The sequence below is a fragment of the Panthera tigris genome, chromosome E1, assembly GCF_018350195.1.
Source record: "Panthera tigris isolate Pti1 chromosome E1, P.tigris_Pti1_mat1.1, whole genome shotgun sequence".
NCBI lineage: Eukaryota > Metazoa > Chordata > Mammalia > Carnivora > Felidae > Panthera > Panthera tigris.
The window spans coordinates 14,326,039-14,332,038 of record NC_056673.1 but is presented as its reverse complement, the minus strand read 5'-3'; positions in this window follow the sequence as shown (position 1 = coordinate 14,332,038).

The window sequence follows — 6,000 nt, the reverse complement described above, 5'->3', positions numbered from 1 at the left end:
CCTCTCATTTTGCAGATAAGGAAACTGAGGCCCAGAGATGAGAAAGGACTTGTCGAAAGTCACTCAGTATTCACCCCCCATAGGGAGGAGCATTTATCCCTGACCCCGTAGAAGACTCTTTTGTGAAGGCAGTTCTGTGGCAGGGCACCGAATTCGAAAAAAATCACGGAGGAATATCAAACTACCCGCATGGGAAGTGGTCTGCCCACTTAATATATGGTAATCGGGGCCTCCAAAATCTTCACCTGAAACCCTGCTGTTCTGCTTCTTTGGTTCGGGCCACACAAACCCCAATGGTACAGTTGGTAGCAATACAAAGCCCGGCTGAAGGCACTTTTGCAGCACCCTGGACCATGTACAGCTCTGCTGCTCCAATGCCTCAAAGCCAGCAGTCCTGCGGCCCCTGGGTCCTAGTCTCAGATTCCTTTCTTTGCTACCGGTTCGAACAGAGGGGGGCAATGTCAGTTGGGTTCAGGATCCTGCAGCCTGGGCTTCGCCATTATACAGAACCACAAAGCAAACCTTAATGAGGACAGCTGAGTGGCAGACCACCCTGCCAATTCATCTCATCCCATCCCATCCCATCCCCACTGTGCCCTTAGAGGGTTATGTTCCTATTTTGAGGTCTAAAAAAGGCCCCAAATTTGTACAGAAAGCCGGCAGGGGCATAATGCATACTAAGAAAATCTGCACAGGTCCTGGAAATCAAGAACCTAGCCAACAGAAGGAAGGGGGGGGGGGTGTTTCCCAACAGCAGTCTACATAGGGCTCTGATCTTTACACAGTGTCTGCAGCTGAGCATAGAGGCCATCACACACTTCAGGTGTCACTAGCTTTGCTTATGATGGAGCTGGAAAGGAAGGTAGTGGGGAAGGGGTGGGGACAACTCAGCCCAGTTGTCCCTCTGCCCGGAGATGAATGCTTAAATGCCCTTTTCCTGGGAGGGTGAGATCTGTGTGGGTCCTGACATTGCTTCCTTTCAGGTGTCTGCCACCTGCTACTAGTGTGGTTGGGCCTGGCTCACTTGTACAACCAAAGAAAATGGTAAGTTTAAAGGCAATACATAGGGGCACCTGGGTGGCTCAGTCAGTTAAATGTCCAAAGGCTCAGGTCATGATCATGAGTTAGAGCCCAGCATTGGGCTCTGTGTTGACAGCTTACAACCTGGAGCCTGCTTCAGATTCTGTGTCTGTCTCTCTGCCTGCCCCCGCCCCCACCACGCTTGCACTCTGTCTCTCAAATAAATAAGACATTAAAAAAAAAAAAGAAAAGAAAAAGACAATACATAGCTGTGTGTGTTGGGGTGGGGTGCTAAACAGTATATATAATACACATAATAGTGACCTAAAATAATGTTGACCAACTTCTTGTTTTGTTTGGGGTCAGTACTACCATTCTGTCCAGTGGCCCAAAATGCTCAGAGAGCTCCATCCAGCTGTACCTTCCGCCTTTCTCAGGTGCTCATAGCACTCATGTAGCCCTGAAGTCTCTTGTAGAGGCTGAAGTCCAACTTTTGACTTTTCTTGTCAGGAACCAGCTCTATCCCATGAAAGCAGCACCCTTTTGAAAAGGAACATACTGAAGACGCCTTTTCCTTCAGGGGTGGGAGAGAGAGAAGTGGGGTGAACAGAGTCAAATGCCGGCCTCTCCCTTGCCCCCAATATCCCATCTGCTCCAGAGCTTAGTGGAGATGCTTGCTATTTAAAACAAACAGCCTTACTGGCTTCACATGATCATCTGTTTATTTGGGTCATGTGGGGACAGCAGCCAGGGGATGTTAGGCAAAAGCAAGGGTTTAGAAAGGAGGCTTTTTCTGAGCCTGCTGTTTCCTACAGGAGCCTGAAAATGGCTAAACAGAATTTCTCATCAGCCAGGGTTTCCCCAGTTGGGGAATGGACAGTTGGGGGAGATAACCTACAAGCAGGGTATCAAAGAAGAGGGGAAAAGGGGCGCCTGGGTGGCTCAGTCAGTTAAGCGTCTGACTTCGGCTCAGGTCATGATCTCACGGTCCGTGGGTTCGAGCCCCGCATCGGGCTTTGTGCTGACAGCTTAGAGCCTGGAGCCTGCTTTCGATTCTGTGTCCCCCTCTCTCTCTGACCCTCCCCTGTTCATGCTCTGTCTCTGTCTCAAAAATAAATAAACGTTAAAAAAAATTAAAAAAAAATGTTTAAAAAAAACAAAGAAGAGGGGAATGGATAGAAGAGCCATTTAACATTTTAGCCCCAGCTTCCTGTTCCAAAGGGATGGAACTGGGGTAAAAGCTGGCAACTGTATTCATTCAGGGGAAAGAGAAAAGTTTTCTGATGTTTCACCGAAAGGTGAGCACTCTGTGGCAATGATCCAAAGCCCAGCCATTTCCAAAAAGTTGCTCAAGTTTTTTTTTAATGGCTTCTAGGTGCTTAGTACCTTTGGAGCAGGACACTTGGGCCACCCATCACTGTGTACTTTTAGCTTTTTTTTTTTTTTTAAGTTCATTCATTTATTTTGAGAGAGGGACAGAGGGAGGGAGAGCACGGTGGGGAGGGGCAGAGAGAAAGGAAGAGAGGGAATCCCAAGCAGGCTCTGTGCTGCCAGCACAGAGCCCGATGCGGGGCTTGAACTCACGAACCGTGAGATCATGACCTGAGCCGAAATCAAGAGTTGGACGCTTAACCAACTGAACCACCCAGGTACCCCAATCATTGTGTACCTTTAAAGGACTTCTGTTTCCAGCCTTCCTCCTCAAATCTTGTGCATCCCGATGCCCAATTTAAATCCCTCCATTTTTTAATATGCTGAGGTAGAGACGTTCCTTTGATGAGGCTATCTTCCACCCACACCGCCCCCACCCCAACAAAGCATTACATACATATGCAACCCTAAGAGCTATGAAAATCAGTTTCCTGACCCCTACGATGCATACATAATAACGGCAAAAATAAAGCCAAAGTACAGGTATTTACATTAGATCCCGGAAGATGTCCTAATTGTTCAGGCCCAACTTCTCAAATTTTGCAAGTGGTTTTAGGAAGTTTTTCACATATCACAATTAAAACAAGACCAAAGGGAGAAAGTCAGGATGAAGAGTAAGACACTCAGGGACACAGCAGACAACATTCGTTTAACAAATATTTATTGTGTGCCTGACATGTGCCAGGCACGGGGCTGGGTATCCTTGTAGCCAAGGCCAGCTGACATCTGGAAAGCCAGGGTGGGGTAAAAGGTCAGAGCAGAACTCAACTCCACAGTAATACCTGGAAAAGGTTAGCTTTGCCCTCTACCACCATGCTGGACATAGCTCAAGAGATCATATGACCACACAAAGACTCCTAAGAATGCTGATGTACTCTTTTAGGGTAGGTTCCCAGATAATCATACTTTTCTAAGAAGGTGTAAGAAGCAATTAAATGGACTTTAATTTGGTCCACTTAAGTGGACTGAACCTGATTCCTGACTGACTGATGAGCCCAGTCTGACTGATGAGCAGGATTCTGAATTGCTCGGATAGAGATGTATCCAATGTGGTACTCAGTCATCAATGAAGCAGGCTCCTCGGAGCTGTAAGTTTCCACCGAAGTCCTCACCTACCTTCCTCCACTCCCACTGAGTAAAGGACTCCTCCTGAACCTACAGAACAGGTAAAACCAAGTCATGTACTTCCCCCTCTTCCTTGCCTCACATGACCTCACAGCTGGAAGAGTTGAGATTATCTAGCCAAACCTCCCAAGAGAAGGTGTCTTATCCAAGGTCACAAAGCTGCTTAGTGTCAGCTGGCATGAGTAAGTGGCCTGGTTCTCCCTTGACTCCATGGGACAGGCAAGCCTGGGGAAGTGCGTCCAGAGTCCTTGAAAACCTCACAGAAATGGGTGATGATAGATAACTTCACCCCTTTTGGCTACAGACAGGAATAATCATTAACTTTGCTTAGTGGTGCCCAATAAACAAGCTTAGCAGGTGAGTGAGAAGGCAAGGAAAGAGAATCAGACTTAGGATCCAGAGGCTCAGATGGTCTCAGAGGATACTGAACTGCGTCAGGCCACTGAGGAATTAAGAGCTTCTAACTGGCCCTAGGTAGATAGCCATTCCTCACTGGTGTTTGCATCCAGGCTGAAAAGGTGACTGGGGGAAAGGGGCAGATTTTTATCCAGGCAACCGCCCTGGGTGTGGACACTGAGTAATAAGGAAAGAAATGCAGCTCAGAAGCAAAAAGGGAGGAGCCACGCACTTTGAGCTTTTCTGAGAAACCAAGCTAGCTAAACGCTACAGCTAGAGATGGGGGCTATGGAGGACTTGGAGGAGGAAGCGGATCAAACTGGAAAGGCATGAGGGAAAGGATGAGAACTTCAGCTATTCCTCTAAAGAAAAAAAAGTGTCTTTATGAGAGAAAATGAATTCAGGTCAATGGGAGTGAGACTGGGCAAGGCTGTGAACAGAACGAGGGGTAGTCTTGTAATGTGAGTCAAGAGCCAGCTGGGTCAAGTGGAGGCAGGGGGTGTCCATGACAGGGGAGGCCCCCCAGGGCAGAGGGGCTGGGCTGTGATGCCCCACAGAAAGGACAGAGGTCTACTGTCCCAGCAAACCAAGCTCACACCTAAGACGCAGGCTGCAGAATCAAGACTGTAAAACCCAAGAGAGACCAGCTACCTGTGCCCTGAACTGATGCCTTCTCAGAATAGTACGGAAGGCGTGGAGCAGTGGCCTGTCACTGGCTGGAGTGCCTAGATCCAGGGCTCCGTCCACTCTCACAACTGGACTTCTTTCTAAAGCCCCAGGGCTCACTGGGAGAGTGTGTACTGGCCAGTGGTGGGGACACTCTAGGAGCCACATACTAGCCTGTGCCTCTCTTCCCACTTCTAGGCTGGGGACTGATGATACCAGTACATGAGCTCATCCTCAACCCCCAGCGGGCTTGAGTACCTTTCCCATCACCTCAGTTGGCAGTGCTAGAGCTTACCAGTCGTCTCTCTGAACAGTTACTCTGTGATAACTTGGAACCATTCGTTTAACACAGTTAGGTTCTTAAACTGCATATCATACACCAATACAAATTCAAGTGTTACACGTAAAAAATAATGCCAAAAAGTGCCATAATCAAATACAGGCAAACATTTTTTTCTGCTCCACGAGTGGTGAAAGAGATTTCTACCCTTAAAGGAAACAAAGAAAATATAAAGGCAGAGAATGACAGATTTGATTACATAAACCCTCTACAAGCCACTAACTGTAACACCGAAACAAATCACCACAAACAAAAAGGTATAGGACAAAATGGAGGTAAATATTGGCAATTGTGTCCTTGCAGTTCAGTAACAAAAATAACACTTGTTATGGAAAAATGAACACAGAACATAATTTAAATTTTATAAAATATAGGAGATAACATATATAACAGAAATATGTATACGTATATGAAAATGTCTGGTCTCGCTAATACCACAAAATTAAAACAATGAAAATATTTTTGTCTACCAGATGATAAAGGATGTTTTTTTTTTAAAGATTTTAAGTAATCTCTATACCCAACGTGGGGCTCAAACCTACAACCCCGAGATCAAAAGCTATACACTCTACCAGCCAGCCAGGCACCCCAATAAAGGATTAAAAAAAAAAAAATCAGCCCTGTAGAGCTATCAGAGGAGTGGTTAAAACTGGCATGTATGGAAATGTAAACTAGCACAATCTTTTTAGTGACCAAATTGGCAATATACACAAAGAGCCTTTAAAAAGGTCATATCCTCTGCCTTCAGTAATTTTAGTGTTTATTTATTTTGAGACAGAGTGTGAGCGGTGGAGGTGCAGAGACAGAGGGAGACAATCCTAAGCAGGTTCTGTGCCGTCAGCGCAGAGCCCGATGCAGCCCTCGAACCCACAAACCGTGAGATCATGACCTGAGCCGAAATCAAGTCAGATGCTCAACCGAGTGAGCTACCCGGGCGCCCCTGCTTCAGTAGTTCTTACAGAAGTTTATCCTAAAGCAGTAAGAAAACACATCAGATTTTTTAAACTAAACTCTATACCTAA